The 14,679-nt window shown below is 38.0% G+C and overlaps 1 long non-coding RNA gene across 1 annotated transcript in view; it reads left to right on the plus strand.

The window, feature by feature from the left end:
- The window catches only part of LOC131504941 (uncharacterized), a 136,106-nt gene that overhangs the window by 99,781 nt on the left and 21,646 nt on the right, over positions 1 to 14,679 (plus strand). The window contains exon 9 of the long non-coding RNA XR_009258207.1: positions 301 to 629. This is a non-coding gene — a long non-coding RNA (uncharacterized LOC131504941). The remainder of the gene's footprint in view (positions 1 to 300; positions 630 to 14,679) is intronic.

Here is a 14,679-nt window from a genome sequence, read left to right on the forward strand (position 1 = left end):
TACTTTTTTAGGCTCTCCCCACCTCAGCTAAGAGGAAGGGCCAGGGAGTATTGATTCTTCCAGGACCCTCAGGACTCTTTGGAGACCAGGAAATGAGGGGACTGTTGCTACAAATTGCCCTCAAAATTTACTGTTAATAGTTCTTTGTAGGCACCAGTTTGGTGACCTCGTCCCTGGAGGCACCTCCTCAGGGCAGTAGGATGACAGGCCCGAGATGTGTTTGAGGTTTGTTCGGGACCATCCTTGTCCCTACCGAGGCAGACCTTTCCTCAGCCCCTAACCTACGGTGTCTCCAACCAGGGTCTCTGAGAAACAGGGTGCCATCCTGCAGCCCTGCTGATACTTCGGCGGCCTGGGTCTGTCACCGGAAGGGTCTTCTGCGCAGAACAGGAAGTGAACGGTGCACTTTACTCAGCGGGCCAAGACTGAGCTGAGTGAGACCACAGGACTTCGATGGAGTGAAAGGGACCCGCACGCTCGGCAGGGGACCCCAGTGCCCCATCTGCGTTGCAGCTTCCTCCTGTGCTCCTTGCAGGTGTCGTCAGCTTCCACCAACAGCCAGCTCTGGACCCCCCTGCCCCGCCGCCTTCCTTCGCTGGCCGTCACCTAAAACGAGCCTCTGATCTCAGGTCAGGAACTCCTGAGTGTTTAATCTCTCTGCTGTTCATGGCTAGCTGGGTGGCCTCCGAAATAGAATTTAATGTCTCTGTGTTCTGATGCCCTCGATTGTGTTGGTACCCAGTCACCTCGCAGTGACATTTCACAACCTATGAAAAATGGTGCCATTCAAATGTTTAATCTTTACCTAAATACGGAGAATATATGGAGAGGTTTCTTGCTTGAAGATGCTCTTGTGAACCTAGGGTCACAGTTTATCTTCTCAACTACGGCAGGCATTATAACCATGGAAAATCATACCTCCAAAAAAGGAAAGTTTTCTCCCTTTCTAAAAATGAAAAGTTGTGAAGCTTGCATTTGTGATTTTTCTCCAATTGCTCAGAGTCAAATATAAAACTTAATTGGCAATTATGTTAACTCTTATTGTTAAGCATATTTTCATTTTCCTTTTTTACCATTTGGTTCTAATTTTCTGTTTTATTAACCTTATTGATTTGACAGGGTGTAAGTAAATTAAAAAACTAAATTAGTTCATGCATAGCCCGAAGGGACCTTATACATTGTTAAATGCAACTATGAAGTTTCCTCATTAAGCAGTTAAGATATGGAGAGAAGGAACTAGAACTAGTGCCCTCAGCTTGTTAGTTACAGAGCTGATCTGGAGAGCGGGTCTTCTGATTCTTAGATAATTATTCCCTCCCTCCCCCCCCATTTCATGATGACCGTTCTTAGAAAGTGGAATTTGCCTATGACAACAGGGACAAAGCAAAACAATAGTGTTTGAGTTTCAGGAACAGGAATTTTTATTTTTTATTTTTATTTTTAAATCCAGGCTACTTTATACAAAGAGTGTTGTATTGCATTAGTTTCAGGTGTACAATATAGTGAGTCAACAATTCTGTACATTATTCAGTGCTCATCATTATAAGTATACTCTTAACCCCCTTCACCTATTTGATCCATCCCCCAACCTTCTTCTGGCAACCACCAGTTTGTTCTTTATATTTAAGATTTAAGAGTCTTTTTTTGTTTTTCTCTTTGTTTCTTAAATTCCTCATGAGTGAAATGGCATGACATTTGTCTTTCTATGACTGACTTCTCATTTAGCATTATACTCTCTAGATCTGTCCATGCTGTTGCAAATGGCAGATTTCCCCCCTTTTTATGGTTGAGTATTCCAGTGTGTGTGTGTGTGTGTGTGTGTGTGTGTGTGTGTGTGTGTGTATTTGGGTTGCTTCCATAGTTTGGCTATGGTATATAATGCTGCAGTAAACATAGGGATGGATATATCTTTTGAGCTGGTGTTTTTGGATTCTTTGGATAAATACCCACTAGTGGAATTCCTGGATCATATGGCAATTCTATTTTTAATTGTTTGAGGAACTTCCATACCGTTTTCCACAGTGGCTGCACCACCAGACCGCATTCCCACCAACGGTGTACGAGGGTTCCTTTTTTTCCACATCGTTACCAACACCGTTGTTTCTTGTGTTTTTGATTTTAGCCATTCTGACAGGTGTGAGGTGATACCTCGTTGTTGTTTTAATTTGCATTTCCCTGATGACAAGTGATGTTGAGCATCTTTTCATGTGTCTGTTGGTCATCTGGATGTGTCCTTTGGAGGACTGTCTATTCATGTCTTCTGCCCCTTTTTAATTGGATTATTGGGTTTTGGGTGTTGTACATGTTTTGGATACTAACCCTTTCTCAGATAAGTAATTTGCAAATATCTCCTCCTATTCAGTAGGTTGTCCTTTACTTTTCTGGGTGGTTTCCTTTGCTGTGTAGAGGTCTTTCTTTTGATGTAGTCCCAGTAGTTTATTTTTGCTTTTGTTTCCCTTGCCTCAGGAGACATAGCTAGAAAAGTGTTGCTATGACCAATGTCAGAGAAATGACTGCCTGTGCTCTCTTCTAAGATTTTTATGGTTTCAGGCCTCACATTTGGGTCCTTAATCCATTTTGAGTTTACTTTTGTGTACGGTGTGAGCAAGTGATCCAGTTTCATTCTTTTGCGTGTAGCTGTCCAGTTTTCCCAACACCATTTGTTGAAGAGATGGTCTTTTGCTCATTGCATATCCCTGCCTCCTTTGACCATATTTTTTTCATAGGTTTATTTCTGGGCCGTCTCTCTGTTCCATTGATCTGTGTGTCTTTTTGTGTGTGTGCCAGTACCATACTGTTTTAATTACTAGAGCTTGGTAGTATCTCTTTATATCTGGGATTGTGATACTTCCCAGTTTTGTTCTTCGTTTTCAAGATTGCTTTGGCTATTCTGTATCTTCTGTGGATCCATACAAATTGTAGGATTATTTGTTCTAGTTCTGTGAAGAATTCTTTTGGTATTTTGATAGGATTGCATGAAATCTGTAGGTTGTTTTGAGTAGAATGGACATTTAACAATATTTGTTCTTCTTGGGGCGCCTGGGTGGCGCAGTCGGTTAAGCGTCCGACTTCAGCCAGGTCACGATCTCGCGGTCTGTGAGTTCGAGCCCCGCGTCGGGCTCTGGGCTGATGGCTCGGAGCCTGGAGCCTGTTTCCGATTCTGTGTCTCCCTCTCTCTCTGCCCCTCCCCCGTTCATGCTCTGTCTCTCTCTGTCCCAAAAACTAAATAAAAAACGTCGAAAAAAAAAAAAAACAATATTTGTTCTTCTAATCCATCAGCATGGAACATCTTACCATTTGTGTTGCCTTCAATTACTCTCATTGGTGTTTTATAGTTTTCAGAGTACAGGTGTTTCACCTCCTCAGTTAAGTTTTTCCTAGGTATTTTTTATTTTTGGTGCAATTGTAAATGGGAATGTTTTCTTAATTTCTCTTTTTGATACTTCATTATTAGTGTAGGGAAATGTAACAGATTTCTGTATACTGATTTTTTTTGGCTTTTTAAAAAAAGTTTTGTATTTTAGTATTTGACACACAATGTTACATTAGTTTCAGGTGTACAACTCAGTGATTTAACAAGTTTATTTATATGTTATGCTCTGTTCACCATCTGTCCTATTACATCACTATTGGAATATCATTGAGTATATTCCTTATGCTCTGCTTTTTGTTCTTGTGACTTATTCCATTATTGGAGGTCTGTATCTCCCATTCCCCTACCCCAATTTTGCCTAGTCCCCCACCACCTCTCCCCTCTGGCAACCATCAATTTGTTCTCCATATTTATTGTTCTGATTCTGCTTTTTGTTTGTTTATTCATTTTTTTGTATTTGATTTATGAGTGGAATCGTGTGGTATTTATCTTTCTCAGTCTGACTTAGTTCACTTAAGGATAAGACCTTCTGGGTTCATCCATGTTGTCTCAAATGGTATAATGTCATCCTTTTTTATGACTATGTAATGTTTCACTGTATATATTGTATATTGATTTTGTGTCTTGTGACCTTACTGAATTCATTTATCAGTTCTAGTTTTTTGGTGGAGTCTTTATGGTTTTCTAAATATAGAATCATGTCATCTGCCAATAGTGAAAGTTGTACTTTCAGGAACAGGATTTTTAGAATTAAATAGTTTCTGTACATGGTATAGGGAATTCAGCTAATTTGTGCTGATGAGGTCACACTTAATGGTTATTATGCTTGCAACTCTAGGTTTTGTGTTCTTTTGGAGTGTTCTGGAACTAGTAGACCAGTTCTAACTGGATGAAAATTAACATTGGTTTTTTCTTCATCCTGATAAAAATTAGGAGTTCATATTAGTTTAGTTGCCATAGTATATAGCTTTCACAGTAAGTATATGTTCATTAATCTATTTGAATAATTATGAAGTTCTTATTATATGCCTAGTAATAGGGGCTCAGTAAATGTACGCAGCTTATGTGTATGTGTTAAACATTTTTATGGGTAAATGTAATGTGTTTATGCAAACAAATATAACATTTTATATATAGATCCGTGAATGTAAAATCCATAACAGATCTATTATTATCTGTGTGTGCATATCTTTTATAGGAATTCTGTTGCCTGGCTTCCTCATGTTCCCATATTACCTTTTCGGACTCACAGTTTTCTTCTAGTACTAGAGTAGAATAAGGGAAGCTATGCATGATGGAGCAGGTTGTGTACAGGACAGTTTCAGAGGCTCATTCATACCTGTACAGCCATCAGCAGCCTGCAGTTTACCATCTGCCTAATGATATCTTGTTATCCTAAACTGAAGGCACAGCTTTAGGTGAAATAAACCATCTTTTGAGCGCTGAATTTGCAAACAAATATGTATCAAAAAATAACAACTAGATCACAAAATGATCAAACTACTTGGTAATTTTTTTCTCTAATGTTGGGCAAAGTGATAAGACTGAATCCTCAAGAAGGATGCTGAACGCTCCTTACTGGTGCTGGCTCTGAGGTCTGTGATGTGGTGTGGGAATAGCCATATTGTGTTGAGATTCCTTCCGTTCTCACTGATACAGAAAAAGTTCTTAATGTATCTTAATTTCTGGGCTATAGTAAGATTACAGTATAGCAAGACTCCAGGATAATTAGCTTCTCTATCATTGGGAATATTAATTGGAGAAGACACTAAGAGTTTTGCAGATAATCCCTCTCAATGGTAATATTGTAAATATTTAAGTATGGTTAGCATACTTAAGTATGGCTAACTATATTTAAGTATGGTTAACTTTATAGTAGTACCACATATTTATATATCCTCCTATCTCTAAGGAGCGCTAAGTGATTTACAAATTGTTTTTAAATCCACTTATAGCTTCTGGATTCTCTGGGAATCAAGCTGCAGCAGGTTCTATGAATACTATTTAAAGACAAGGAATTTGAAATTCATTGAGTGGCAAATCCAGACTCATCCAGCATGTCAATGTCTAAGTTAGACGCTCCTGGCACCCATACCTTTCCTATTTTGTTGTTTTCAGTGGGGGCCTAGAGCTGTCATTCCTATTTGATGAACTGTCTTCCTTGTAGCTTGCTTTATAAACACCATCACTCTATACCCTATTGCATGATGTTCAAGGCAAAACGGAATCTGTACTTTTTTAGTGTGGGATTGAGATTTCTGTGCTCACAGGAAATTTTGCCAACAATCACAAACACATTGTTCTTGGTCAGTAATCTCTTTTTTAAGTATCTGGTATGTAGCAAAAAGGGTTTCAGTGAATTCTAGAATTTTACAGATGGAAGGGAGAAGATGGGATACAGTAGACAGAACACTTGCCTGTGATTCAGGGATCTGGGTTCTAGTCTTCAGGAGTCTGCCCTTTGCCAGAGACCTGTGAGCTGAGCTGAAGCTCATTGAGAACCTTTCCTAGGAAATGCACTGGGTCCTTTCTTTTTAAAACAAAATTTTTTTTTTAATGTTTATTTATTCTTGAGACAGAGACAGCGCGTGAACAGGGGAGGGGCAGAGAGAGAGGCAGACACAAATATGAAACAGGCTCCAGGCTCTGAGCTGTCAGCACAGAGCCCGACGTGGGGCTCGAACTCATGAACTGTGAGATCATGACCTGAGCCAAAGTTGGATGTTTAACCGACTGAGCCACCCAGGAGCCCCGCACTGGGTCCTTTCTTAAACTCACCACAGTCTTTCTTCTCTGTTCAATATTAGTCAGTATTTTGAAAATTAAAAAATACAGGGGCAGACATAGTAAGAATTGCTACCATTCTTGAGGCCTTTACTTGTGTGCAGTCATCATTCCCTTTCATCCTATGACCTAGATTTTAGCAGTGTGACTTTGGGCAAGTGACTCACCATTTTAGGTATCAGTTGCATCAAGTATAAAAAAGAAGAGTTTGACCAGATCTAGTGGTCTTTAAATTGGCTTTGTGAATCTCTAAGGATCAGGGGAGAGCTTTAGCTTCTGAGAGCATCAAGGATGAAGTTTTGTGGGCAGATTTTCTCAGGCTATCAATACTTTACCTCACTTTGAGTCACAGGAGCTTTGCTTTGTATCTGTGTTATATAGTGACATTATTTGAAAAAAGCCTTTTCACACTAAAAAAGTTTAGTTTGCTTCTATCAAGATGGATTAAAAGGGATTGGATTTACCTTTCCACCTGAAATGAACAAAGATGTAATATATAAAAGAATAGTGGATACCAGCTCATACATATGAGGAAACTGAAGCCAGAGAAAGAACCAGACAAAAGCATTAGAAGGAATAGTCTCTGGTGTTCACACAGGAGACTGGAGTTCATGTAGCAGTGGGTAGAATACTCAGAAATGTCTTGTTTCAGTGGTGGGAAATAATTATCCCTAAGTTAAACACTGCTCTGGTCCACCTGACAAGTCTTGCAAGCAAGAACAAAAAGGACCAAACTGTTTCCTTGTAATTGTATCCTTGAATAAAACTCAAAAATATTTATAGGAATATAAAAATATCTAACAGCAAACAAAGTAAAATTCACAGTGACTGGAATTCAATAAAAAATTACCAAGTATGCCAAAAAAAAAAAAAAGCAGGAAAATATAACCCATAACAAGGCAAAAAGCAATCACACTTACTTAAAATTGACATAGGCATTGGAATTAACAGACAAGAACATTAAAAACAATTATTATAACTATAATCCAGATGTACAAAAGTAAAATAGAGACATGGAAGATATCTTAAAGAAAGCCAAATCAGCCTCTACATGTGAAAACTATGACGTCTGAGGTGACAAATACATTGGATGGGATTAATAGCATATTAGACATCGCAGAAGAAAAGAATTGTGAATTTGAAGACATAATAGAAACTGTAAAAAATTAAACACACGGGAAAAATTTTTTAAAAATAACCAGAGCATCTGTGAGCTGTGGGGTAACTTCAAGAGGATATATATATGGGCGCCTGGGTGGCGCAGTCGGTTAAGCGTCCGACTTCAGCCAGGTCACGATCTCGCGGTCCGTGAGTTCGAGCCCCGCGTCAGGCTCTGGGCTGATGGCTCGGAGCCTGGAGCCTGTTTCCGATTCTGTGTCTCCCTCTCTCTCTGCCCCTCCCCCGTTCATGCTCTGTCTCTCTCTGTCCCAAAAATAAATTAAAAAAAAACGTTGAAAAAAAAAAAAATTAAAAAAAAAAAAAAAAAAGAGGATATATATATGAAATACTACTCAGCAATAAAGAGGAGTAAACTGTTGACACATGAAGTAATATGGATGAATGTCAAAATAATTATTCTGAGTGAAAACCAGAGAAAAAGGTATATATGTATATGACTCTGTTTCTATAAAACTCTAGAAAATATAAATTAATCAACAGTGATAGAAATCAGATCAGTGTTTACCTGGGGATGGGAGAGTGAGGCAGGCGGGAGTAGGAAAGAGGGATTGCCAAGGGATATCAGGAAATTTTCCAGATTTTTGGAGATCTTTGCTCTCTTGATTGTGGTGTGATTTATATATTCACAGATACATAAATATATATATCTATATCTATATACACACAGATATATAAATCTCTCTCTATATATATATACACCTCATATATATATATGTATATACCTCACATATATATATACCTCATATATATATATACTCATATATATATGTACATATATACATCTCATATATATATATATACACACACACCTCATATATATATATATATATATATATATATATATATATATATACACACCCAAACTTATCAAATTATATACTTTAAATATGTGTGGCTTATTGTATGTCAATTATACCTTTATAAAACTATTTAAAAAAACTTTAACCATCCCTCTACTTGATTTCTAACTTCTCTTTTTCTTCTAAATAATGAGCAAAGTTTCCATTGAAGGAATTGCTGTTGATGGTGTAAATTATTATAATCCTTCTAGAAAGCAGTTTGGCGGTATGTATCAAGGTTCCTAAAAATATTCATATGCTTTGCCTCGGAGTCCTATTTTTGTTTTTAAGAGAGAGAATCTTAAGCAGCATGGAGCCTGATGTGGGATTTAGTCTCAAGACTGTGAGCTCATGACCTGAACTGAAATCAAATATCGGACGCTTAACCGACTGAGCCACCCAGGCACTCCTCAGAGTCCTATTTTTGGTCATCTGGATTAAAGAAATAATGGAAGAGACAGAACAAGTATTATGGAAATCCCTGCAGCCTCTCCCTCCCACACAAAATCCCCAGAAATCATGGCCCCCCAAATCATGCTCCCAAACAAAATAGTCATCAGTTGGCCAAAAAAACATTTGATAAATTTCAGAAATATGGAACATAGTTGAGATCTGATTGAAGAATGAAATCACAGCCTAAAACTCATGCAGGAGCAAACTCTTACAAAGGTGGGTATGACTCCAAGGACATTTCTAGCCAAACGCTTGGTGACTTTCAGAGGTGTGGCAAGAAGCCCTGTGGCAACTGACAGGGTGATTATGGGGTTCTGCAGCAGAAGCAAACAGGTCTGTTGACCAGGTGCCATCTCCCTCTTTTCTGCCTCTACCTCTCCAGGCAAAAAAGCAACCAATATATATGTCCCCCTAGGTGGGAAGAATCAGTGAAGAGAGGCTGGGTGGGGCCTTTTGTGGCTGACACCCAGGTATAATAATGAACCCTAAAGGCCAGGAGATGACTAAAGGCCTGCCCTGAGGGGGATAGCACATTCTGTTCCCTCTCCAGATCACAGAAGACAGGCTAGAAATCACACTGCACAGAACTTGTTGTACTCTCTCCCACAAGCAGGCTGAAGACACACAAAGGTTGAAATGAAGGAATGGAAAAAAATATAAAAGGAAAATGCTGACCAGAATAGAGGAAATCTGACACTACTGATATCAGACAAAAAAAAATTCAAGGTAGATATTAAAATGACCAAAGAAGAACATTTCAGAATAATAAAAGTAGTGAAAGTTATCAAACAAACCTTTATGACTCTGACAACATAGCTCCTAAATATATAAAGCAAAAGCAAATAGAAAATATAAGGATAAATAGATCCACAATCACAACAGACTTTAACATTTTTTTGGAAATACATAAATCAAATACACTAAAAATAAGAATATAAAAGATTTGATTGTTGGTGGAGGGGAGGTGGGTGGGGGGATGGGTTAAATGGTGATGGCTAGAAGTACTAGAAGCCAATATATGTTAACTAAATAGAACTTAAATTAAAACTTGAAAAAAAAAAAAAAAGAGGAAGCAAACCCACAAATACCTGCCTTTCAGGAAATAAGGCTTCTGCTCCCAAACTCTCATTTGTTTCAAGATCCACTTAGCATCTTTAGCCATAACTGTTGCTAACTCTGTACAAGTGGAATATGCAAAGACAGTTTATGCATGTCAATCAGTTATGGATGCAGGTGGCAACTCTGGCCAATGGAGTCCTAGTTCTGTTTCTTCCTCTTCTGCCATGCCTTCTTATTTAATTATTTTACTTAATTAAATTAATTTTACTTGATTAATTTTAATTAATTAATTTTATTAATTTTACTTAATTAAAATGTATTTACTGAGTGAGGGAATAAATAAAAGTGGTTAAGGACACTGAATATAATCATTGTTCAGACTCCTTTAGGTCCAGGAATTCTAGTTGCAAATCATTTTGTCTAGCTAGTTACCAGTCTCTTAGATATAGTAGAAATAGAAGGTCATGATACACAGAACTACTAAGTTGGATGGGGGGAGGAAGTGGTTGGAATTGAGGGTATCATCCTAGCTCACTGGGATCCAAAGTAGAAAACATACTTCGATGGCGTTGCAAAGGGCTGGAAATATGACAACATATGCAATGGTGACCTTTGCAAATTTTCCTAGGATCAACCATTTTTTGGAGCATAAAGTGCAGGTGAGAAGCAAAGTATATAGGATCAAAAGAAAAGCAGCAGTGCCAACCTCACCTAAACACTATGGCCCCGTGGGCAGGGCTTCATAGATTATGAAGTAAATTGCAATTCCTCCCTCAGGCCACACTCACAAAAAAAAAAAAAAAAAAAAAAAAAAAAAGGATTTGTTCCCCAAGAAAGAAACCATGGGTTTATAAGTACCAGCTTTTTGACAGTATATTCAGCAATGGTTCAGAAGGCCAGGGTTTGCACACAGTCCTTAGTATGTATAATTCTACAGGCTGCATTCAAATTTCCTAACATGTCATCTGTAGACTTCAATAAAATCAACTGACAGATGCCACTTGCCACAAGTATATTAATTAGGTTATATTCAGTATTCAGAGCCTCTGAGATGGAACAGGATGTCCACTGGGTTTCTCTGTTAGAACCTATGATTGGTGGGGGTGGAAGGAGGGAGAATGGGACACAGGAGAAGGTCCTGGCATAGGGAAACAAAATACACAAGTCTTTACAAAAATCAGCTTTTGGTTTTACAGGGAAACTTTACTACTTTCTTTAATTATTTTTAAATTTCTGTGTAAATAATTTCTACTATTATCTTTATTAATTCCTTCACTCCACATTCTTTATTTTTCTCACATGTATCTAGTTGTTTCTTTTTTAACTTTGGCATTTTTATTCAGGCGTGTATAAATTTTTTTTTATCTAGCTTCTTAATTTCAAAGATTGGTTCTTTTTTGTCTTGCTTTTCCTAATAAATATAATTATGATAACAAATATTTCTCTGAGTACTGTCTTGGCCCTATCAATGGTACTTTTATTATATTGCATTTCTAAATAGTTTTTTATTACCTCTTTGACTCAGATGTTACAAAGATGTTGGCTTTTTTTTTTTCTTCAAGGAGTACAGCTTTTAATTTTAAGAAATACAATTGGTTTTTGGTTTGAGAGGGTTTTTGTTTTTGTTTTCTTTCTCAATTTCTAATTTAAGTGCATGTGATTTTTATTTAATTTGTAAACATTTTCTAATATAGGATTGATATTTTTGACAACTTAATGTGCTTTTGAAGAAATGAATGCTGTTCATTGGCTGTGTGTGTGTGCATGGTGTGTAAAGTTTATTGTGTTAATCAAATCTTTTATTATTTTTTCTTTCAAGAAAAAATAATATTTCTGGTTAGTTAATATATGGGGTAATATTAGTTTCAGGAGTAGAATTTAATGGTTCATCACTTACATACAACACCCAGTGCTCATCACAAGTGCCCTCCTTGATAGCCATCACCATTTAACCCATTCCCTACCCCACTTCCCTCCATCAATCCTCAGTTTGTTGTTTCCAGTTAGGAGTCTCTTATGGTTTGCCGCCATCTGTTCATATGTTTTGTTTCTTAAATTCCACATGAGTGAAATCATATGGTATTTGTCTTTCTCTGACTTATTTTGCTTGGCATAATGCACACTAGCTCTATCCACTTTGTTGCAAATGGCAAGATTACGTTCTTTTTGATTGTTGAGTAATATTCCATTATATATTTAATTATAATTAATATATTATAATTAATATAATTATTTTATATAATTTATATTTTATATTTTAATAATTTATATAATATATATAATATAATATATTATTTATATATTATAAATATATATAAATATATATATATTTTAATATATAATTATATGTATATAATGGCTTATATATATATAAATGATTTGGGTTGCAAGATTTGGGTTTGCATTTGGTTCTATGTGACAGAAGCATAAATGCAATGGCTTAATCAAATAAGACTTTGCTGAATTCCCAGAGTAATAAGTCCAGAGGCAGAGAGTTAGTCTTGGGCTGCTGCTTGGAGAAGCCACCAGATAGTGAAGTTCCTCACCTGGGTACATTGCCTCCCAGAACTAAAGAGGAGTTCTGCTGGTATGGAAGATGGGAAGAATAGGTATCTGAGTAGGAATTGGCAAAGTTCAACCTACCCATTTCATAGATAAAGAAAGAACTGAGATCCATATGATTTCAGTGGCTTGCCCAAGGCCATGGAAGCTATTCAGTAATGAAGCTAAGGTTAGAACTCAAAACCCAAGACATACTGTTATCTGGTGTTCTCAAAGTCCTCCAAATTTGACATCTCTGCATTTTGCACATGTTGTTCCCTTTACTTGGAACTGTAGGCCAACATGCCTGCATACTTCAACCATCTGGAAGCCCTGACCTCACCCTGTCCCCAGTGCTACTCATCCCATCTGATGCTTTTCTTGACTTGAAAGTAGTAATTCCAAGAATTTGGGGAAAACAGTGGTGGAAGTTAGTTGTGTTTGGCTGAAGGGGTTAGTCTTAAGATCATAGAATTCTTAAACCTTTTCATAATCTACATTAATCTAGTGATAGTTCCTCCTTACCTACCTCACTCTCTCCTTCTACCCATCCATCATTTCCTTCATGTGGTTCACCAGGATCTGCTTTGCTCCTTGAGCTCTGTGGAGTAGACCTGCCTTTGGAACCCCATTCCTTCTGCACTCTCTGTTCTTAATACATCAGCCTCCCGCAAGTGAATTAGAGGAGTTTTGTGGAGGGGAGGGGGGGGTGGTCATTATTCCTATGGGACTTACAAGTCCCAGGACAGGACCCTTTGTTTTCTCACCTTTGGATTTCCTGCAGCACTTTCTACAGATACTAATAGTAATTCTTCAAAACATATTTGTTAGATGAATGGCTTCTCAGGAAACTTCTAGGAGTGAGGTCTGAGGGCTTGTAGAGATATGCCTAGCCTACTGCCTGGTATACATAGTAAGCCCCCGATTATGATGTGTGCAACTTATTTTCACCTACTTCAGCATCATTAATATGACATTGTTTCTGTGTTTCTTTAAGCTACAATCTGGAGATGATCAGTTGCTCTAATCAGGAATATATACCTCAGGAGTAGTCCGCTTCTATTTAATCAGAAGAGTCACACTTCAGAAGTACCTTTGATAAGCCATCTCTTGTCAGTACTAGAAGCATTAGTAATTGCATAATAAATGTTCGTAAAGATAGTGGCATTCAAGATAAGTGAGTGGTGTAAAATTTTTTGAGGTACTTCCTGTTCTTGTATAATAGGCTATGAGATATTTGTCAGGTTTCATGGATGGTGCCACCAGTGTAGTGGTAAATGTTTAACAGGCTCTTTGGGGAAATGTTTAGTGTTTGCTGATATCTGTATTATAAATATTCCCGTCATGGCCCAAATACCAACATGAAGCCATTGAGAAGACATTGGGAAGAGATGTACACATTTGCACTAGTCAATAGGTAAGAGCCTCAATGAGCCAGTCTTAGTACACCTTTATTGTGTGCTCCTGTAGAGTCCTGTGTCCAGCCACCGGTTCCTGGGTTTTTGGCGGCCTCACTCCAATAGAGGTTAACTGTGACCTGCTACGGAATATGATCCTGTTAGTCCCAGGTGACTGTTTATTGCAAGGTGTGGGCAACGCTCTAAAAAGAACAGAAATCTTTGAGCTTACGGAACAGGTTGTTTGTTTTTCTGCCTGCTTGCAAATAAATGTCTATGTGTGTGGCTGAATTTGGTTTGAGATTTTAGTTCACGAAACCTGTTAGAAAGGTTGGGGGAGCAACTCATTCTCCTTTTTCTCTAACTATGACCTACTGAGAGCTACCAAAGATAACCCAGTAGGTGTACATACAAAGTGGTGAAGGCCTACTTACAGTGCCCTCAATAAATATTTGTTTTAGGAATACATGCTTCCAATCCTTGGAAATCAGCTTTATGCCTAGAGGCGTTCTCTCGGACCTTAATAGGCTACTGTGCTGCTATTATTTGTGGGATATTTTACCATGTGGTTGGGTGTGAGCTGGATACCAGACTCTCATCCTGAGTAACTTCATATAACATGGAGTTGCTTAGAGCAAGTGTCTTGGTTCATATTCCCCTCCAAAGCAGACTATGACACGGGGATTTGGATGTTAGTTTCTTTGGGAGGTGATCCAGAGGGTAAGGTAATGGGGACAGAGACCAAAAACAAAAAAACAAAAATACAAAAAACCACCAAACAAACAAACAAACAAACATGGAGGAAAGCAAATCAAAGGGATACTAATGGGCGCATTGCTTCTGTGGGCAGCTAATCCTGAGAGGGTGGGTGGCACATAACTTAGAACTGCCTCACCAAGGGACAAGAAAGCTGAGGGATCTGTTCACCAGCTTTCGTGTCTCATTGGTTGCAAGGGCCAAGCATGCTCTCGTAAACATTGAAGGTAAAGAACGATACACATACCTGAGGGAGGAAGCCTTTGGTATATTCGAGAACTGTCTACTGAAGCTGCAA

This window comes from Neofelis nebulosa, chromosome 1, assembly GCF_028018385.1.
Source record: "Neofelis nebulosa isolate mNeoNeb1 chromosome 1, mNeoNeb1.pri, whole genome shotgun sequence".
NCBI classification, from domain to species: domain Eukaryota; kingdom Metazoa; phylum Chordata; class Mammalia; order Carnivora; family Felidae; genus Neofelis; species Neofelis nebulosa.